General features: G+C 38.0%; 1 protein-coding gene, 1 long non-coding RNA gene, 1 other non-coding gene and 1 pseudogene across 5 annotated transcripts in view; 2 read left to right on the forward strand and 2 right to left on the reverse strand.

The window, feature by feature from the left end:
- The window catches only part of NR6A1 (nuclear receptor subfamily 6 group A member 1), a 220235-nt gene that overhangs the window by 141742 nt on the left and 55062 nt on the right, over window positions 1-23431 (reverse strand). The gene's annotated exons all lie outside the window — the stretch shown is intronic.
- The window catches only part of LOC108637165, a 48432-nt gene that overhangs the window by 22178 nt on the left and 2823 nt on the right, over window positions 1-23431 (forward strand). For both annotated transcript variants that reach the window (XR_001918855.1, XR_001918856.1), the window contains exon 2: window positions 12051-12156. This is a non-coding gene — a long non-coding RNA (uncharacterized LOC108637165). The remainder of the gene's footprint in view (window positions 1-12050; window positions 12157-23431) is intronic.
- On the forward strand, window positions 16241-16329 carry MIR181B (microRNA 181b). Its single transcript, NR_129611.1, has one exon. It is a non-coding gene; the product is annotated as a microRNA 181b (primary transcript).
- Window positions 19216-21338, reverse strand: LOC108637164 (annotated as a pseudogene).

Here is a 23431-nt window from a genome sequence, read left to right on the forward strand (position 1 = left end):
ATCTGGGCTTTACTTTTCTGTTTTCTTAAATAGTTCACCAAAGTCTACCTCAATCAAACATATTTTGGCCACTGCAAGACTCAAAGTAGTAATAGTAGAAACAGGCAAAAGACCTAAAAAGTATAGTGGGAAAAAAGTCTACATATTTAGAACACCCATAAGTCCCTCAGCATTTTAAATGGGTCAGAAGACTGAGAATGCTAGCATAAAAATGACCAAAACGAAAAGTGGAATTTATTCTGATTTAAATAAATCCTAAAGAAAACACACTAGACAGTTTTCTAAATAAGAAAGTTTGTACATTTCTAAAGAGAATATTCAACTGAAATTTTAAACCTTTCATATGTCAATTTTTATTGCCTGTCAGTGTCTGAATAAATCCCACTCCAATTACAACTATATATTCTTTAAAGTTCACAACCATTTTAAGGTTATGCTCTCACGCCTAGAAGCCGACATTCTTCCTAAATGGGCCAGATCCCTATATAATATTATACCTAATACACACACAAATTTAGAGTGCCCTAAACAACAAGATTTTTCATTGAGTAAAGTCTTGTATTTGGTAAGTACATATCACCACCCTTCAGTTACTGTAGAATTTAGTATTTCAATCAAATGACACAACTGAGCTGATCTAATCTATTTTTACCAATAAGCATCACTGTTAAATTAATAGTCATGTGACTGGAGACCATGTATATTAAATTACTTTGGTACATGCAAACCAAGCAATTCTAGGGTCAACTGGAAAACAGTGGAGTAGGACAGACATCTCAGTGCAGTGACCTTATCAGAAGTGTCGCTGGATGCATTAACTAAGACAACACAAAGAAAGGGTGTTACTTCTGTCACCTCCTCAGCACTCCTCACCTCCTTAGATTTACACTGACTAAGCTGTGATCTAACAAACGCCCTCTCCTCAGCTCAACATCCTAGAGCAGCACAAATATTCTACTTCAAATAGCCATAATTTTCAAGAATTCATTTTGTGTAACCAATATCTTTGGAAAACTTAAGAATGGAACTTTGTGATAAAATCCTTTTATCAGTTTGCTTTCATATATCTTAGTTAAGACTCCGTTGTGAAAATAAAAACTTGAGAAGGTATTAAGAAAGCCCTAGAGTGAAGAAATAAAGCCCTAAGTACTTCTTAGAAACAAAAAGATAAGCTGAGGGTTTATTAGGAAGCAAAGACCCAACTGCATGGGGTTTACAAAGAACTGACAACTCGTCTCCCTCCTTTATCCGTACCTCAAGTTTCCACTCACAAAGCTAGCTAAGCATTTATGGTTAGTCCTGTACACAGATGTTACTATTTAAATAATCTTTTTATAGAGTGTACAAAAATAGAACAATTATCATACTGGCTGCTTCTGATCACTATTAATTTTGAAGATATAAATAACCCCTGCCAGCTACTGGTTTTATCGTGACTGACATCTTATGGAGGGTACTTTGATCTCCAAGTTGATTTATGAAGCTGCAAACTGACTATTTCTTATGTTGAAAAGGTTAGCAAGCTGGACTTTTACAACTTTTGCCATCTGCCTTCATCTGAAAAGTAAATATATCTTATCAACTCAAGTCAGCAACCTCTCTACAATAATCTTATAGAACCATCTCTCAAGAGCCAAAAAGTATACTGCTTAATCAAAGGTAGCAATATGAACAAAAATGTTCATATTTTTCATTCTTCTTCAAACCTAGGAATTAAAAATAAAATATTTGAACATACCTCCTCCCATCAAAATAGATGCATACTTCAACCTTTAGAATAGACAGATTACAGGGTTATTAGTCATATCTCAGAAGGAAATAATGAGCATGGTTTTTAAACTGACTTAATACATATTTGTAAATGTCGCTCAGTCACGTCCAACTCTTTGCAACCCCATGGACTGTACAGTCCATGGAATTCTCCAGGCCAGATTACTGGAGTGGGTAGCCTTTCTCTTCTCCAGGGGATCTTCCCGAGCCAGGGATCAAACCCAGCTCTCCAGCATTCCAGGTGGATTCTTAACCAGCTGAGCTACAAGGGAAGCCCAAGAATACTGGAGCGGATAGCGTATCCCTTCTCCAGCGGATCTTCCCAACCCAGGAATCACACCGGGGTCTCCTGCATTGCATGCAGATTCTTTATCAACTGAGCTATTAGGGAAGCCAATTTATATTTAAATTACTTCATTTATATAGTGTTTAAATAAAAGTTTAATTCACTGTTAATGTTTATAAACATTTATCAAGTACCTGACATATATCTGAACAAAATGTTTTTCACCGAGGTACATTATAGTAGAAAAGATAAGTCTTGCAAACAACTCCAGTAGAAGGCACACCATGACAAATACTATAGAACCAAAGAGGAAAGAAGAGATCCTGGGAGGAAGTCTGGGAAAGATTAAGGAAAAACCTGGCAGTGGGAAAATAATTAGTTCTACCCAGTCCAGCCCGTACTCCTTTCATCACTCTAAGCAGGTATGCATTTACTAAAAGTTTGCACCAGACAGACCAAGATTCTGTGATTTTGACAAAATCACACCCACTATTAGAGTCTCCTGTATTAAGGGTTAATACCAAATACTTGGTGGAACTGTCATGAAGATTTAATGTGAATGATTTACATATTTATATGAATTTATAACTATATAAATAATACATATTTATATACTGTCTATTTATACAAACTTTACTGTAAATATATACTTATATATATGTGTTATGTTGAATATATATATATATAAAATCACAATGGATGGTGAACATTAATTAAATCTATTGCGGTAATCATTTCATAATACGTGTAAGTCACACCATTATGCTGTACACCTCAAACTAACACGGTGATGTATGTCAATTATTTCTCAGTAATGCTAGTGGGGAAAAAAATAACAATGTCTGACACAGAAAGAAGGCTTAAGAAAAGGAAATATTTACTACAAATACCTTCTAAACACTGAATTCTATGCCAGGTACTATTAACCTCTTCATCTGAACAGCACTTGGTTTGTTGTTTAACTGCTTATTTTCCCCAAGAACACAAAAGAGTAAATCCCATGGGGTTTACTTTTTATCCACTCAAAAAGAGAAAAAAAAAACACATATAGGACACATGCCCATCTCATAATCTGGTAAATAAATTTAACTTCATTATAAAAAGATAACTTTGAACAAACAGAAGACTCAGCAAGACTTAGAAAATGCATACTGTTTACCATGAGAACATTTAAAAACTGACATTTTAAGTTCAAAAGAAAAAAGAAATTTCTAGAAATATTATTTAGGCAATTTATACTGATAGATCAACCTTTACTGAGATCCACTATGTATACACTAAGCCCTCTGGGGATACCAAAACGGTATGCCAGCGGTTGTCTTCTCCACAGCAGCCCTCTGATTCTGAAGGGATTAAGGAGGTTTCCTCCGCTTGCCTACACTTTCCTAACATGTCAAACTCCACAGTATTGGTTCTCAAAGTGTGGTTCACAGACGTCCCCAAGACCCTTTCACAGAGTCTGGAAGATCAAAACTACCTCCGTACTAATTTGCCTTTTTCGCTTGACATTTGCACTAATGGGATGAAGCCAATGTTAAGTTTAATTGCTTAACTGTAACACTCATCAAAGCAGTGGCATCAAAATACACTGACAGTCACTGTATTCATCACTGCCACACATGGGGCTGGGCAGGGAGGAGAGGACCTCCTCTAGCCACTTTAACTGAATGCCCTTGATGAAGCAGTAAGATTTATTGGTTATTAAATCTTGATGCATGAGTACACAACTTTTTTGTATCTTGTGTACAAAATGGAAAGTACACATAAAGCAATTCTACTGCACACTGGTTGTCCCCAAGGAAACGCACTTTGAGCTATTGTTTGAACTGTACACTGAACTAGTCCATTTTTTCAAGCACCACCAATTTACCTGAAGGAACAACTAACAGAATATTATGGTAATTCAGATGTGGATGTTCGACAGATATTTTCTTGAAAATGAACAAAATGAGCATGTCATTTCAAGGAGAATAACTTAACAAATCCTTGTTGCCAATGAAACAATTCAAGTGTTTAAACAAAAATTAGAATTGTGGCTAATTTATATCTGTCACTGTGCGTTTCACATGGCTTCCCAATATTTAAGTTTTTTCAATGAGACTGGGCTTCCCTTGTGGCTCAGCTGGTAAAGAATCCACCTGCAATGCAGGAGACCTGGGTTCAATCCCTGGGTTGGGAAGATCCCCTGGAGGAGGGAAAGGCTACCCACTCCAGTATTCTGGCCTGGAGAATTCCATGGACTGTACAGTCCATGGGGTTGCAAAGAGTCGGACATGACTGAGTAACTTTCACTTTCAATAACCTTAGTGGTGATACTAATGAAATTCATTTGATTTATATAATGAAATATGTCAATGTTCAGAAAATCTGCATAGATCAGTGAATTAATATTTTCCAAATGGCCAATGCATGATGTCAAAGAATCATTTATGGGTATTCGAAGATCCATGCAAAGTGTAAGACAGACCAGCAGATTTGAATAGAATAGAGTATAAGAAGTTCATGTATGGTTTCAGATGCTAAACTGGAACTAACTTTTAAGAAACTACCAACTACTAGATATAACATTATTAGATACTTTAAGAACTACCAACTTTTAAGAAACTACCAACTATCAGATACAGTATCAAAGAATAGTTAAGTATAATTATCTGAAGAAACTACAAAAATTCCCTTCCCTTTTCTATGTATGTAGGGATTTTTGTTATTGTTTAGTCACTAAGTCCTGTCTGACTTTGTCGCGACCCTGTGGACTCTAGCCCACCAGGCTCCTTTGTCCATGGGATTCTCCAGGCAAGAATACTGGAGTGGGTTGCCATCTCCTTCTCCAATATGTATGGACAGATGCCAGATTTTCTTCATATACCTCAGCCAAAATAACATACTGAAACAGATAGAAGGCAGATGCAGAAACATGCAGATATGAGAAATCAGTTAACTTACATAAAGCCAGACATTAAAGAGAGCTGCAAAAATATAAAATAATCCCACAGTTCTCACTAATCTTTCTGGGTAAAATATAACTGCTTTTAATATGTTTCTTATTTTAAACTGTTATGTTGATAACTAATAGGTTTATCATTTTATTTCAAATTAATAAATACCAATTTTTCAGTTTTAATTTCTGATATAATAAAAAATGACAGCTATAACCCAAATAAACAAAAGCCCCTGGAAACTTCAGTAACTTTTATAATTTTTACAAATGCAAAGATTTTTTTATATGGCAAGAGATATTAAGAGATCTGACCTCGTGTTTGGTTGGTATAATTTTTCTTAATGGAAAAGTATGAAAACTGAAGTAAAATACAGTACAGTCAAGACTGGGTCTCCTGACTTCAATTTTACATTCATTCTAGACCACAATTCATGTATTCACTAAGACAACAATTTGAAACCCCTCATTCTATCATTTTCAATAAGCAGAAAGTCTGACTAAATAATTACAATAACAGAAACTGAAATTCAAATGTTATGTCCTAGTTATTGTATATTGCTGCTTTCATATAATTCTCACAACCCTATGATGTAAGTATAGTTAATTACTAACCTCTAGATGAGAGGTAGACATTAAACCAGAAGTCACAGAGCTACTAAATGGCAGAGATGGGATGTGAAAATAACATTTCTAACAGAGAGATATACCAGCAAAAAAAGATTTCTCATAATTGTCAATCAAAACATTTGTGTGGTCATTGGTAGTGGCATTTAGGGAAAAAGAGGACCTGTGACTCTGGCCCAGTACACCTTCAGAGGTACACAGAACAATACACTAGACTGGCATACGGACACACAAATTTAGTCCTACACTGAGTGGCAAGAAAACAAGCAAATTGGGAGATGTGCCAGATACATAACCAAGTGCCTCTCTTCTTTAGCCACCCAGCAACTTTACCATCACCCATTAAAAAGAAGTGACAGGAGTCAAGGGTGAAGGATTTGTTACTGACACACAACTGAGGCACTGAAATCTCTTGGCAGGTGTTCTCTAAGCTACAACTCTTCTCTTATGCAAACTAACCCCTAAGCTGAGCCCTCCTGGCTTTATCACACTGAGCCTTGACAAGAGCCATCATTAGTGTCCAAGCTCCACTTTTTCCAGGCTGATGACATGTGTCAGACCTTGATTTCTGGTGCTTCTTCTGCCTGCCAACTCAGGAAAGACTTCTGTAATGGCTTTGGGTTTTTTGAAATACTAAAGTCACATGGCAGCAGCTGACACCAACTCCCTCCTGAGGACGGATACTTGGCCAGGAGCCCAAGCTGAAGTCGATTTGGAGTTTCTTGATCTTTTTAGAAATAATTCCTAACATCCCACTGGCAATTAAAATAAAATCCTCCCCAGAGAACAGCCAGAGGTCGGGCAAGCCTCTTCCATCCTTAACAGTCACCTCTGATTAGAGAAAAGTGTTAAAGTATAGCAGCAACTGATAAATGTCAGAGCCTGGAGGGCCTTCACAGAGTTTTGATAACTTACAGCTATTTCTCATTTCATACCATGGACGGTTTTAAGCCAACACCACTCAGCATTGCTTACTTAGTCAAACAGGGCAAGTCAGCATACCAAACTCAAATCAATGGTCCTGTTTGCACTAGTTCTGGGTTCATCCCTAAGGCTAAGACGTTTGACCTGTCAGGCAGATGACCTGAAGTGCCCTGCCGATGCCCAAGAGGACATTAGCAAACGTCTGCAAAAAGCTGGCTTTTTCACGATGGAGAAGTTGTGTGGAAAAAATAAGCAAACACACACGTGCAAGCACACAGACAGAGTAAAGGATTTCAATTTTGATCCACTGTGTGACTTGGGGTTGTTTCCCTTCTACATGTGCTTCCTTATTTGTTAAAGACAGATTGTGGCCTAAATCAGAGATTATCAAATGTCTATGAAATGGTTACATCAGACTGCTCTGGGGGCTTGATAAAACTACAGAACCCATCCCTAAGGATCTGATTTACAAAGTCCAGGATGATACATAGGAGTTTGCATTTTTAGCAATCTATATTCCCTACCAACACCATTTTAAATTCTGATGTAAAGTCAAGTTTGAAAATCATTCAACTAAATGACCTCTAAGACACCGGATAGCTTTGAAAGTTATAAAACTATGGACGGGAACGTATTTTCTATTCTCTCATCACAGAATTTTTTTCCCTATCCATTATTAACATTCCCACTCAAATATCAGGATTATCTAACTTCAGGTTAACAATGGAGACATAAAATGTAAAAGCCATCTGTCAAGTATTAATAGCTTACCAAACATAGTACACTACATTTTCTTTATGAAAGTAGATCTAATTAATAAGCATAGCTTTTCTAAACAATATACACTCAAAAATAAAACGTTAAGACACCATATTTTAAAAAGATTCAACTATTTTCTGGAAATAATCAAGGAAAGCAACAATTAAAAAGCATTTTCCCTAAATGTTATGAATAACTTAAAAGCTATGGAATGAATACACTTAATTAGTATTTATATTAATAACTTATGATGCCTCAATATAAAGGTTATAAAAATAGATGTCAAGTTTTAAAAGCATAAAGTACCATATGAATAAATTTTTAACCCAATAAACTAAAATAGGCTAGAGGAGAAATCAGAATCTTAAATTATTGATGTATCTATCAACAGGGTTTCATTATAAAAAAGGATTTTGAGTCTTCTGTTCACTGTTCTTGTTTATTTCACTAACTGGTTGTTGCAAAACACATGCTTGTTACTCTATATGACTTTTAAAAATCTCTGCCAACACTTTTCACACACTGAAATAAAATCCACTATCTCTCCAACTAATTCCTTAATTCCCATGAATATTAGCTACTACATGACTTGGGTTCCTACTTCTTTTACAACTTTATAAGCCTAACTTATTTATGTACTCCATTATTTAGCTCAGCTAGACAACAAACCTTGGTACAGAATTTCTTAGAAGAGTTCACTGATTACAGATAGCCTGCAAATTAATTTACCATGGAAAAACAAAGTCTTGTTTCCAGTGGATTTGCAAAATAATATAAAATAGTAATATCTCAAAACACATGAAATCACTGTAATAAGGTGATGGAGAATTCAGGTGGTCCTTATAATATTTTGATAGGCTTTGAAGTATGCATCCCATAATGCCTGTGGCACTTGGCCAATTTGCTATCTCAATGAGTTGGTCTCTTACCTCCTTATTTTCTAGACTCATCTGAAATAGCTGAAAAAAACCTGTTCCTACATCTCAACTCCCTGGTAAAAAATTCAAGGAGGGCAAATACAATAAAGAGCAATAATTCCATATGTATCCATCCACAATCCCTGGCACATTCTTTCCCCCATTTCCTGACATTGAAGTAAACACTCTGAATTCAGCAGGTTCCTTTATAAGCTTTGCCTTGAAACAACACAATTTTTCAGCCTAATTTCGAGTCGGAATTAGTAGTCATAGTGCTGGAATCAGATCCAAGCCAAATGGTTGCTGGGGAAGTAAGGGGAGAGAAAGGTGGGGAACTGTTGCAAGATAGTTAAAGTCACTCAAATATTATTTGTGTTAACTTGTCACCCAGCAACTTCTTGCTAATTTTATAAGCACAGAATTACTAGTTAGTGATTTGTATCTGAAATTAGTACAAAACAATGAAGTCGAAATATCCACTTTCCCAGATATAATATTCACATTACATCTTTATAGTTATCACTGTCCCAGGTTACACTGCACAGGTTACACCACAGGGAAAGGTGTGACTAGATGATGGTGAGTCTACGCTAGCTATTCCTAATAAGAGAGAGGCGGAGGCTTCCGAAACTAGAGATATTATAGCAAAAAGACGACTAGACTGCAAAACCTTGGTCTAAAACTCCGGTCAGAATTTCTAAACCTGAAGTTCATAGTGAGTCTATGGATGTGTCCTTAGATTCTATAACTGAAACTTTTAATTTTTGTGTTTATATGCATGTATTTAGGTAGAGAATCCATAGCTTTCCAGAGAAGTTTAAATTATATTAATATATCTAACTTAATCCTCACAATCAATATGAGACAGGTACTAACATTCTCATTTTTACAGATTAAGGAAATTGAAGTTTGCAGATTAAAAACTTTACATAAAGTCAAAATGAAAATGGTATAGCACTGTTTTGAAAAATGTCTTTAAAACACACATACACATATGTATACTAATGTATTAGCTAGACATTATATTACTTATAAAAGAAGGTTTTTACATTAGTATATATGCACAGAAACCAAACTCTGAGCAAAAAATGTAATTTTATTTAGTAACATGTAAATAACACTTGAAAATGATTTTTAACAATTTAAATCATTTTGCAATAACATAAAAAATACATATAGTTTTTCATAGATCTGACATACATCATCTCATTTAGTCCTCAGAACAGTCCTAAGACATATACTATCATGATCTCCATTTTATAGATAAGGAAAGAGAAACAAAGTGGCTAGTAAGTTGCAAAGTCAAGATTCTGGCCCCAAAGTTTGTGCTTTTTTAATACTGCTTCCCCAAACAATAAATATATAAAAAATTTAAACTACGGTCACTTTATGCAAAGATGGGCACAATATAGGACAGAAACGGTTTGGACTTAACAGAAGCAGAAGATATTAAGAAGGGGTGGCAAGAATATACAGAGAACTGTACAAAAAAGGTGTTAATGATCTGGATAATCACAATGGTGTGATCACTGACCTAGAGCCAGACATCCTGGAGTGTGAAGTCAAGTGTGGAGGTGATGCAATTCAGCTGAGCCATTTCAAATCCTAAAAGAGGACGCTGTTAAAGTGCTGCACTCAATACGGCAGCAACAGAAGCAGTGGTCACAGGACTGGAAAAGGTCAGTTTTCACTTCAATCCCAAAGAAGGGCAATGCCAAAGAATGTTCAAACTACTGCACAATTGTACTCATTTCACATGCTAGCAAGGTCATGCTCAAAATCCTTCAAGTTAAGCTTCACCAGTACTTGAACTGAGAATTTCCAAATGTACAAGCTGGATTTAGAAAAGGCAGAGGAACCAGAGAGCTGAAACTGTCAACCTCCATTGGATCATGAAAAAAGCAAGGGAATTCCAGAAAAACATCTACTTCAGTTCCATTGACTACGCTAAAGCCTTTGACTGTGTGGATCACAACAAACTGTGGAAAAGTCTTCAAGAGATGGGAATACCAGACCAAGTTACTGGCCTTCTGAGAAACCTTTATGAAGGTCAAGAAGCAACAGTTAGAAATGAAGATGGAACAATGAACTAGAAAGGAGTATGCCAAGGCTGTATACTGCCACTCTGCTTATTTAACTTTACAGAGTACATCACATGAAACGCCAGACTGGGTGAGGCTGAAGCTGTAATCAAGACTGCTGGGAGAAAAATCAATTTCAGATATGCAGATGATACCAACCTAATGGCAGAAAGTGAAGAGGAACTAAAGAACCTCTTGATGAAAGTGAAAGAGGAGAGCGAAAAAGCTGGCTTAAAACTCAGCATTCAAAAAATGAAGATCATGGCATCCAGTCCCATCACTTAATGGCAAACAGAGGGGAAACAATGGCAATGGTGACAGACTTTATTTTCTTGGGCTCCAAAATCACTGCAAAGGGTGACTGCAGTCATAAAATTAAAAGATGCTTGCTCCTTGGAAGGAAAGCCATGACAAACCTAGAGAGCATATTAAAATACAGAGACATCATTTTGCCAACAAAGGTCCATATAGTCAAAACTATGGTTTTTCCAATAGTCATGTACGGACGGGTGTGAGAGCTGGACCATAAAGAAGGCTGAGGGTCAAAGAATTGATGTTCTTGAACTGTGGTGTTAGAGAAGATTCCTGAAAGTTCCTTGGATTGTAAGGAGATCAAACCAGTCCACCCTAAAGGAAATCAGTCCTGAATATTCATTAGAAGGACTGATGCTGAAGCTGAAGCTCCAATACTTTGGGCACCTAATCTGAAGAGCTGACTCACTGGAAAAGACCCTGATGCTGGGAAAGACTGAGGGCAGGGGAAGGGAGCAACAGAGGATGAGATTGTTAGATGGCATCATCAACTCAATGGACATGAGCTTGTGCAAACTCCAGGAGACAGTAAAGAACAGGGAAGCCTGGAATGCTGCAGTTCACGGGGTCACAGAGAGTCAGGACACCACTGAACAAACAACATGGTCACTTTAAAGGGGGAAAAAGGAAAGCCAAATAAAAATCCAACTGGAAAAGTCTTCATTTATTCTATTTTAGCACATATGAGCCAAGAGCGACGGGAAGACAGACCAAGCAATTTCATTTGCATGCTACTTTCAGATACATAACCTCCTGTGATTTTCACAGCTGTGTGCACAGCAAGAACCAGTACTATTTGTCCTGCATCTTAAAGCTGAGCTAACTGATGCTCTGAGGGGTTACTTTCAATACTATTCCGCATTATCCTGCCTCTAGGATTTCTTGTGCAATTTTCTCTCTATTGGACTATCCTTCCTTCTCTGTCTAGTAAAAAGTTCTACTAAACTTTCATGGCCCAGATGAGACATGACCATTTAGTTATACCTTTCCTGGCACTCCTAGGCAGAATTAACCGTTCTTTTCTCTATTTTCCCTTAACATATTCATACCATTTCGGCAACATATCCTGTCATCAGCTGTGTCTATGTCTAGTTCTCTGGGTAGACACTGGGCTCCATGATGGCAAAGGCTATATGTAGAGAAGGCACTCCTAGAAAAGATTCCGCTGTTGAGTTAGTAAATGAATGAAACAGAACACTGGCACCTTGGCTAAGAGGAACATGGATTCATGCTGACATTTTGTTGTCATCTTTATAACTTAAAGACTTTGTCCTCAAGAACACCAGCATTACCCTCGACACTTCTAAGACATATTCCCTGAATAGTGCTTGGGAAGTGTATGGGCAGAAAGCCACCTAAGACAGTGACTCCTCTTCTATGCTACAAATCTCTCAAATATATATTGTTCTAACAAGTTTATGCTTCTTGTTTCTTTCAAGTATATCAAGAGGCCTCAAGAGGACTATGAGAATATTTACATCTCCAAGCCAAAGCATGTGGGTTTCACAATATTTCATAGTATCTCTGGAAAAGGAACGAAAGGAGGTAAGTGAAACACTAAAATACTGAGTTTTGACAAACTACTCAAAACCAGCCTAAATCAATTTATTAATTTGGACTAATCAAATGTATAGTATGAAAGTAAACTGTAAAAAGTATAGCTTCTATAACCTAATTTAACCCTTATCTGCTTTTAACCCCTAGGCTTTATCCTCATACTGAGTACACACACCTCTTAGCCAAACTCATTTAAAAGATCCAATTTGTGCCTTAAACTTGCTTGATGATAAAAACTAAACATAAGGATTTAAAGTAAATTGAAGGAATGAAGATAATGAAGGCCTTTACTGCCCTGAAAATTAATTATCTCAATGGAAAAGACCCCTATCTCACTTTAGAAACTTACCTTTTACTCTTCTCTAAGTTTTTCAAGTCTATGAAAAGAATTCCTCTTAGAATGTCATGAATTTAAGAAATGGTATTTTGTAAATGTCTAATGGTTTGGGGGTAGCAGAGGTATTTTTTAAAATAAAGCCTGATTATTTATCAAAATGGAATAAGGCACTGACTTCATATTATCAGCCCAATGGGAAGACCATTCAAAATAAACCGTTAAGAGTTTTTAAAATACTACACAGTAACAGTTGCTTGATTTTTTTGTTGTCTCTTATATACAACTTACTGTCATAACACTGAGGACTCAATAAAGCTGGCTAACTGAAGTATTTTGACAGAGGGTGAAATAATTAAACTGATGTAGAATGCAAATATCTTATATTCAAACCAAATTCTCAGTGGTTGATATTTTTTAATGTCTACCATTTGGCTATTTAAAAATGAATTTGAGAACACAGCCTTTAATATTTAAATTTAAAGCAAATGATAATAATTATTCCTGATTAAAGATTAACCTCAATTCAGTCAGCAGTTCTGTAAGCCCTCTTTTCGACAGGGCATGTCTGGATCCATCCTGTTATAAATCCTATACTCTGAAAAATTCTATGTAATTAATTCATTTTCCAAGTTTTTCATCAAGGGTATTCAACAGGTAATAAAAAATAACCAATATGTCTACAATGCACTGACAGCATTTCTGCCCAAAGCTTAGACACCTGACATTTTAGTTACTCTCTGTGATCTTACTATGGAGAAATCCAGGCTTTCTACTAGGTAGCAGTGTTTATTTTTTTTGTTTTTTTCATTATTGAAAATAACTTGAAGACTACCCCTGAACCTCTGTGATAACTTGGTGATTTAGGATCAGCTAGAGATCATCAATTTCAATTTTTTTTTCATCTTCTATGAAACATTTAACCTGCTATTACTACAAGCAAACAAGAAGAGGGATCCCTTCTCCAAGGGATCTTCCCAACCCAGAGATCGAATACAGGTCTCCTGCAGGCAGATTCTGTACTGTCTGAGCCACCAGGGAAGCGTTGGGAAAATTGAGAAAAGAGTCCATCAAGGCTGTCTACTGTCACCCTGCTTATTTAACTTACATGCAGAATACATCATGAGAAATCTTGGGCTCAAGGTGAAATCAAGATTGCTGGGAACAATATCAATAACCTCAGAAATGCAGATACCACCACTCTACTGGCAGAATGTGAAGAGAACTAAAGAGCTTCTTGATGAAGGTAAAAGAGGAGAGTGAAAAAAACTGGCTTAAAACTCAACATTCAAAAAGCTAAGATTATGGCATCCAGTCCCACCACTTCATGGTAAATAGATGGAGAAAAAGTGGAACTAGTGGCAGATTTCATTTTCTTAGGCTGCAAAATCCCTGTGGACAGTCACTGCAGCCATGAAGTTAAAAGATGCTTGTTCCTTGAAAGAAAAGCTATGACAAACCTGGACAGCGAAGACATCACTTTGCTGATAAAGGTCCGTCTAGTCAAAGCTGTGGTTTTTCCAGCTGTCATGTACGGATATGAGAGTTGGACCATAAACAATGCTGAGCCCAAAGAATTGATGCCTTTGAACTGTGGTGCTGGAGAAGACCCTTGAAAGTTCCTTGGACTGCAAGGAGATCAAACCAGTCAATCCTAAAGGAAATCAACTCTGCAATATTCATTGGAAGGACTGACGCTGAAGTTCCAATACTTTGGCCACCTGATGCAAAGAGCGACTGATGGGAAAAGACCCTGATGCTGGGAAAGATTGAGGGCAGGAAGAGAAGGGGGCAACAGAGGATGAGATGGTTGGATGGCATCATCCACTCAATGCATATGAGTCTGAGCAAATTCCAGGAGATCGTGAAGGACAGGGAGGCCTGGCATGCTGCAGTCCATGGGATCGCAATGAGTCAGACATGAGTTAGCTACTGAACAACAAAAAGAAGAGGATGTTTACTTGTTTGACTTAGATCTCACTGAAAGTACTGACCCCAGATATACAACAGCTAAGTTTTGAGGTGGTCAATGGAGTAAGCATCATGATAGTTTCCACTATCATAAAGTCCAGTATTCAAGTTCCAGCTTGTAACGTTGACTCCTTGCTATGTAACTTTGGACAAATTGCTTGATTTCTCTTAAGACTCAGCTTTTTCACAAGATCAAATTGGGTTGATAATTTAAGGAGGTTAAAAATATATAAATCCCAGTATACATTAAATCCTCAATATATATGTTAATTTCTTTATTATCCGTGCCCTTCAATAATTAAAGTACTGCTATCAAATGGGATACTTGATATTTTCAGAATTACAAAATAGTACTATTCAAAGTTTTTTCTCAGATATCCATTTAGTCTGCTTATAAGTAAGTAACTGCAGCCTCACAATCCTGAAGTTCATTAGCTCTGGGCTGTACACAAAGATTTCTTAAATACTATCACCTTGGAATGTGAGAAGCTCCATCACCAGTGGTCTCTCGGCTCACTGGCTCTTGGAACATGGGTGCAGGCTGAAGAAGGGCTGCCAGGGCAGGATCCAGTCTTCAGAGGACTCCAAGGAACATTCAACGCTGTCGGTGAGTTTGGGATTTGAAAAAACCACCGACCGTTGACTGTACCTTGGGTTCCTTACAGACAACACTATATTTCCTGAAGCAAAGAAGCACGGTGTACCTTCACATGTCACGTGAGATCACCAAAACCAGTTCTGCTCCCTAACCCCCAAAGGTGGTCCAGTTAACTTTTTTAAAACTCTCCTCTTTCTCTTGCTCATTGTTCCTTGCTTTTTGTTGTGGTATTTCATTTCAACGAGATAAGAAAAGCCCAGTAATACTGTTTTTAAATGTCTCCTAAAAATAGGCCATTCTGATGAGAAATAGCAAGAAGAGATTTATTAAAAACAGGTATTTCATTTTGAAGTGAAATCCAATTAAGTACTTTACAGCCATTTCTCCCATGTTCCCTCAAAACCTTTAATTAGGAACAAGAGTAGGATTTAACAAGCAAAAATAGCACAAAACTGTCCAATGTCTGCACAGCTCTTAATACATTCCACCTCAATTATAGTTAATGTGGTTAAGTTTTGACAGCCCCATTAGAATACAAGCTGTTTGAAAGCAGTAACTGCCTCACCATTTCCATCCACACATGAGCTTATTTAAATGTTCATTAAAGTCAAGTAAAAAGGTCGGTCAGGAGTCAGAAGGATCTGGGATGAATCTTGCTTCAACTCCCTAGCTGTGTGACCCTGGTGAGTGTCTGAGTCTATTTCCTCAGGCTCATAGGAGATAATAAGTACACCTACCTTACTAGAGTTTGAGATACAATAATATATATAGTGCTTTGTACCATTCCTAGCAAACAACAAATGCTCAGTATATGTAAGCTATTATTATTACTTAACCTAAAGCATAATCTGTGCTAATTTACCTTGAATGGCACTAATATTTCTCAGTTCAAAACACAGGAAGAACCAGGTTCTCAACTCTTGTTACACCTACCAGTATGTAAGCACTGCCTGTGTGGTCACAGAGGTACCCATGAGCTTTTCCAGGAGCTCCTTCCATTCCCTGAACCATAGTTTCTCACAGCCCTACCATCAATGTCATCTGTAATTATGTGGATTCTCAATGGTTGGTTACTAAGAGAGATATCAGACACACACCTCAAAAACCTAGAATAGAAAAGAAGAGTCAGGAGTTGGGATGGGCCAAGGTAACCCCACCAACTGAAAACACTGATGGCTGCACTCAACATTCATTGCTGTCGGTGGGTTTGACTTTGAATCAACTCACTGATCAATGAATGCAAACTGCGGACCAAACAACCCAAGGGAAGCAAAAGGATGTGCAGAGAATCACCCAAGTGTATCTGCTACTGTGCTGGGTGGGAGGTGCTGCTATTTCCAATATACTGTCTAAAGGCTCTCTTTGATTCTAATATGGAATAAACCCTCTAAATTCCTAATACTTTTCTTCTATCTTTTTTTCTTTAAAGATGTTCTGAGTTAAGGAAATATTTTACAGAAAGAATGAACATTACACCATAATTTAAAAACAATGCTTTCATAATTTTTAAATTAAAAAGAATCAATGCTCATTATTTAGGATTCAATACAGAAACATTAAGTAAAAACTGAAAATTCATTTTCTCATCATCTGTGATCTCTTTCCTTAATGGAAATCACTATAAATATAATAAATCAGTTTAATATTTTAAATAATAAATGTAATAAACAGTATTTACTTGTTGTATTATCTATTACTAAAATAATAAATAAATATCATGAGCAAACTACTTAATTTCCTTGAAGACCTTTACCCATGAACATACAAACAGCACAACTTTGTGGTTTTTTGGAAGGTGGCTTGTAATAGAAACAACCTCATTTTATTTTAATTTTGGCCATGCTGCATGCCTTACAGGATCTCAGTCCCCTGACCAGGGATTGAAAGGAAGTAAAACCCTAGAATCCTAATGACTAGGCAACCCAGGAGCTCCTCAGAACCACCTCATTTTACTCCCATGTTGTTGTTCAGTCGCTAAATTATGTCTGACTCTTTGTGACCCGCCTGACTGCAGCATGCCAGGCTCCTCTGTCCTCCACTATCTCCCAGAGTTTGCTCAAATTCACGTCCACTGAGTCAAACATCTAAACATCTCGCTAAACATCTCATCCTCTGCTGCCCCCTTCTCCTTTTGCTTTCCATGTTTCCCAGCATCAGGGTTTTTTCCAGTGAGTTGGCTCTTTGCATCAGGTGGCTAAAGAATTGGCAGTTTAAGCATTAGTTCTTCCAGTGAATATTCAGGGTTGATTTCCTTTAAGATTCACTGGTTTGATCTCCTTGCAGTCCAAGGAACTTTCAGGAGTCTTCTCCAGCACCACAGTTCAAAGGCATCCATACTCTAGGGCTCAGCCTTTTTTAGGGTCCAACTCTCACATCTGTATATGACTACTGGAGAAACTATAGCTTTGGCTATACAGACCTTTGTTGACAAAGTGATGTCTCTCCTTTTTAATACACTGACTAGGTTTCTCATAGCTTTCCTTCCAAGGAGCAAGCGTCTTTTAATTTCATGGCTGCAGTCACTATCCTCCGTGATTCTGGAGCCCAAGAAAATAAAACCTGTCACTGCTTCCACTTTTTCCTTCTACTTGCCATGAAGTGATGGGACTGGATGCCATGATCTTAGTTTTTTGAATGCTGAGTTTCAAGTCAGCTTTTTCACTCTCCTCTTTCAAATTCATCAAGAGGCTCTTTCATTTCTCTTCACTTTCTGCCACTAGAGCTATATAATCTGCAAGTCTGAGGTTGTTATTTCTCCCAGCAATCTTGATTCCAACTAGGGATTCATCCAGCACGGCATTCTCCATAATGTACTTTTCACAGAAGTTAAATAAGCAGGGTGACAATATATAGCCTTGTCATACTCCTTCCCCAATTTTGAACCAGTCAGCTGTTCTATGTCTGGTTCTGTTGCTTCCTGCCAACAGGTAAGCTGGTCTGGTACTGCCATCTCTTTAAGAAGAGTTTGTTATGGTCCACACAGTCAAAGACTTGAGCATGGTCAATGAAGCAGACATTTTTCTAGAACTCCCTTGCTTTCCCCATGATCCAACGAATGTTGGCAGCTTGATCTCTAGTTCCTCTATGTTTTCTAAATCCAGCTTGACAATCTGGAATTTCTCAGTTCACACACTGCTGAAGCCTAGCTTGTAGAATTCTGAGCAGAACCTTGCTAGCGTGTGAAATGAGGGCAACTGTACAGTAGTTTAAACATTCTTTGGCACTGCCCTTCTTTGAGATTGGAATGCAAACTGACCTTTTCCAGACCTGTGGCCACTGCTGAATTTTCCAAATTTGCTGACATACTGAGTGCAGGACTTTAAAGCACTCTTTTTTAAGATCTGAAATAGCTCAGCTGCAATTCCATCACCTCCACTAGGATTGTTTGTAACTTCAGTTCAGTCGCTCAGTCGTGTCCAACTCTTTGCGACCCCATGAATCGCAGTACACCAGGCCTCCCTGTCCATCACCAACTCCCGGAGTTCACTCAGATTCATGTCCATCGAGTCAGTGATGCCTTCCAGCCATCTCATCCTCTGTCGTTCCCTTCTCCTCCTGCCCCCAATCCCTCCCAGCATCACAGTCTTTTCCAATGAGTCAACTCTTCTCATGAGGTGGTCAAAGTACTGGGGTTTCAGCTTTAGCATCATTCCTTCCAAAGAAATCCCAGGGCTGATCTCCTTCAGAATGGACTGGTTGGATCTCCTTGCAGTCCAAGGGACTCTCAAGAGTCTTCTCCAACACCACAGTTCAAAAGCATCAATTCTTCGGCACTCAGCTTTCTTCACAGTCCAACTCTCACATCCATAAATGACTACTGGAAAAACCATAGCCTTGACTAGATGGACCTTTGTTGGACCTTTGTTGGCAAAGTAATGTCTCTGCTTTTGAATATACTATCTAGACTGGTCATAACTTTTCTTCCAAGGAGTAAGTGTCTTTCAATTTCATGGCTGCAGTCATCATCTGCAGTGATTCTGGAGCCCCAAAAAATGAAGTCTGACACTGTTTCCCCATCTATTTCCCATGAAGTGATGGGACTGGATGCCATGATCTTCGTTTTCTGAATGTTGAGCTTTAAGCCAACTTTTTCACTCTCCTCTTTCACTTCCATCAAGAGGCTTTCTAGTTCCTCTTCACTTTCTGCCCTAAGGGTGGTATCATCTGCATATCTGAGGTTATTGATATTTCTCCTGGCAATCTTTTTTTTTTTTAAGAAGTTGAATATTTTATTATTAAATTGTTTATTCTCGTGCAAGGCTGTTACTTCACTGTATAAAAATAGCACCAGCAAACACAATATATTGCAAAATTAAGATAGTAATATTCTTCATTGGACACTATACAACTAACAAACTTTTCTCCACTGGCAGTTATTTCTAGCGGGAAGATAATTTTGACCCAAATCCAAGGATAGCTGTAAGCAAGTTACAGTGTCATATAAGGTTTAAGATAACCACGTTATCCTTGAATTACATAATTTTTGTAATTAGTTTTACCAGAGATAATTTCAGGAATTCTGAATATTATAACTGGAGCCTAGCCTAAAAATCACAGGATGCTGTGGAAAAGATGCACCGTGTTTATCTGAAGTCATTAGAAAGTTAAGAGGTATTTTCTTCAGGAAACATTGTTACAAGTAGTTTCTTTTGCTAAAAGTTGCTTTTTAAATATCTATCCACCACTAATTTAAGACAACTATGCTAGATTAAGTTGTTTCAAAGTAGTTTATTTAGGGGTTCCATTTTCACTCCTCAATAGATTTTATGTATTTCTCATATGCTTCTTCACTCATTAGTTCATCTAGTTCTGAAGGGTTACTGAACGTCATCTTGATCAGTCAACCATCTTCATAACACGACTTGTTGACAAGTCCTGGATTTTCTGCTAGAGCTTTATTAATTTCAGTTACTTCTCCTGATAGAGGAGAATAGAGTTCACTAGCAGCTTTCACACTTTCCAAAGCACCAAACTCCTCTTGTTTGTTCAACTTTGTCCCAACTTCAGGCAGACTACAGTAAACAACATCTCCCAAAGCTTCCTGTGCAAAATTGCTGATTCCCACTGTTCCAACACCATTTTCTGTTGTTACCCATTCGTGTTTTTCTGTGAATTTCCGCACCAACAGCAGAGCAGGGCCGGTGCGCAGTGCCCGGACGGCACCCACTCGCAGTCCCCAGGGCCGCAGCGAGCAGGGCGCGCTGGGTGCCGAGATGGCGCGCAGGCTGCCGACCGCGGCCCGCACGCTCCGCACCACGCGCAGCGCCATGTTCGCACGGGTGCAGAGGGTCTCCGCGCGGCACCTTAGAGCACCCCGGCCGGCGGGGGCGGGGCGGGACGGGGCGGCCCCGGGCCGGAATGAGCCGGAGCCTTCTCCTGGCAATCTTGATTCCACCTTGTGTTTCTTCCAGTCCAGCGTTTCTCATGATGTACTCTGCACTTAAGTTAACTTACTCCCATATAATCTGCTTTATTCACTCAGCTATACAATATAGACAGCCTTCCAAAACAATCTTATTATACTGCATTCATTCTTTTAAATGACTATGTAGTATGCCTTAGTAGGAATACCTTGGTTATTATTGTTCAAATATATATTCTCTATTATTTTATTTATTATTTTTGGTTGTGCTAGGTCTTTGTTGCTGAATCTTTGTGCAAGGGTTCTTCTCTAGCTGTGGCAAGTGGGGACTACTCTCTGTCACAGTACTTGAGCTTCTCATTGATGTGGCTTCTCTTGTTGCAGAGCATAGGCTCAGTAGCTGTGGCGCACGGCTTAGCTGTCCCACAGCATGTGGGATCTTCTCGGATCAGGGATCAAACCTGAGTCTCCTGCATTGGCAGGCAGGTTCTCTACCACTGAGCTATCAGGGAAGCCGCAAATATATTTAAATATTCTCTTTTGGCCAAAACTATAAGGTCCATTCATTCTGAATATTGCAAGCCACATTCTTCAAGTTAAGAGAAAAAAAACAAGTGAGATGGGAGATTCACATTTCTCTTAACAAAAATTGAAATGTACGATCAACTCTGAATCCTTTAAAATGAGATGAGATGAGCTACTAAATCTTTCATGATAATGACAGGAAAACAAGCACTTTGGTCATGAATAATTCATCATACACTTAAGTCTGAGATAGATTCTCATGGTAGTGGTGGTGGTCAAATAAAATAAGGCAGTAGGAGAAGAGGCTTGTCAGCTCAGCCTTCTGAAATTTTCCCCCCTATGGGTAGGAAGTAAGGAGAAATGCAAATGTATTGAGACAAGAACTAAAAAGAAAACTCAAAGCCAAAAGAAACTAGAAAAATTTCAGGAAAAATATGAGGTTCAGGCCAATGTTTCCTAGAACTGGCTGTGTATCAGAATCATCTATAGTTTCTTTTAAAAATGCAAATGCCTAAGTTCTACTCCAGATCAGAAGTAGGGTCCTATAATCTGTATTTTATTATAACACGTTCACCAGGTATTTTGCCCCATGGAAAGCTGGTGTGAAGCAAAGCCAAGCCCACCAACTTAACATCGGCTTCCAACCACCACACTTCATGTCATCCACTTTTCAACTATTGCCCAAACTTCTATGCTGCCAGTTGATACTGCCACTGGTCTTCTGAGTACAGGAAAGGTATATTTATGTTGCTATTGAGTATCTCTTTTCAGAGTAAATACAACTTTGCACCATGTTGTGGCAACCAAACACATTAAATTGTGTCTGATATTTTATACAAATAGATATATTTATGAGCTCTCAAAAACTAAAACCTACCTAAAAAACCTAATGAATGAACAAAGTTAAATTCAGATTTAGCAGTCCTTCCCATGATGCCTTCTTAGAAATCAAAGTTTTCTTTCTTTCATACTGATGGTCACATAAGAGGTAATTCACATACTGCTGTTTTTCAGGATGCCATGCATTTTATAGGCATTTACTTTCATCAATTATTTCCAAAGTTTCTGAAAATGTTAGAAGGTCTGACGTGTTCTTTGAAAAATGTACAACTAAACAAGCATGCTATTTATTTACCCAGAAAATCAATTGTCTTTACATATGCCAATGAAAAAATTGCATATTTTAGTCACTAAAATCCTCTATTAGTTTTTATTGGATAAAACCAAGTGCTTCAGGAAGGGAGGGGCTTCCCAGGCGGCACTAGAAGTAAAGAATCCATCTGCCAATGCAGGAGACACGGGTTCAATCCTTGGGCCGGGAAGATCCTCTAGAGAAGGGCATGACAACTCACTCCACTATCCTTGCCTAGAGAATCCCAAGGAAAGAGAAGCCTGGCAGGCTGCAGTCCACAAGATCGTGAAGAGACTGAGCACACACACACATAATCATTATTAAAGGTTATTTAATGTGTTTTATTTTTGTTCAGATTCACTGAACTTTATCATCACTAGAAAAGGTATACAATGTAACAAGTAAGGCTTTAGAATGGTTTAACTACCAGCTCTGATACTTCCTTGCTATGTAACACTGGACAAATCATAACCTCTCTGAGCCTCAGATTTCTCCCCTATATAGCTTTCAAAGTTCAGGATGCCCCTTCAGTGGGTTTTGAAGTGAATTTAGTGGCTTATAAATAACATTTTCAGGTTTAAAAAAGATTAGATGACTACATGTAATAAGGGACAAGTATCTTCTGGTTCAAGATGGTGGAGTAGAAGGACATGCGATCATCTCCTCCTGCAACAGCACCAAAAGAGCAACACAAAGAGCTGGACACAACTGAGCACACCCACACACAGGAAGAAAGACAATTATGTGAGTCTGAGGGTGTTTCCTGCAGATGAGACTTGTAAGTAAATATCTGCAACAGAGAAAACATGCAGCATATATAGGGGACAAGAGGAAAATGGTTCAGAGACTATGTTAAGGTGTCATGAAGAGCAGCACTGAAAAAATAAAAGGATAAATTATAGACAGCCTTGCGAGCCAGGCAGAAAAGTTTAAAACTGGTGCTATAGGGAGCCACTTGAAGTGTTGAGCTGTGAAAGGCAATAATGAAAGCATGACTTTGGGAAGATTCACTAAGCAGATGAAGCAGGAGAAAGGGAAAAGACTCTGAAAGAGACAAGAAGAAATAGAAATCTGTTGCACAAAAGAGCTAAGCTGAAAGTGAAGCAGCAGAAATAGACAGAATGAAAAGGATATCTCAAAAAGGCATTTAAACTGTTGGTTTAGGTTGCTTTTTGTTTTTCAAATAGGAATTTTTTTTTTTGTCCTACAGAGTCACTGAAAATTCTACAGGAGAGAGAAAACTAAGGTCCACCAGTTGGTCCCCTCAATCATTCTACTCAGTGTATTATCTTTCCAGACGTCTCTGAGAGATTTAAAATACATGTATTTCTGTTTAGAGAA

The sequence above is a fragment of the Capra hircus genome, chromosome 11, assembly GCF_001704415.2.
Source record: "Capra hircus breed San Clemente chromosome 11, ASM170441v1, whole genome shotgun sequence".
Taxonomy (NCBI): Eukaryota; Metazoa; Chordata; class Mammalia; order Artiodactyla; family Bovidae; genus Capra; species Capra hircus.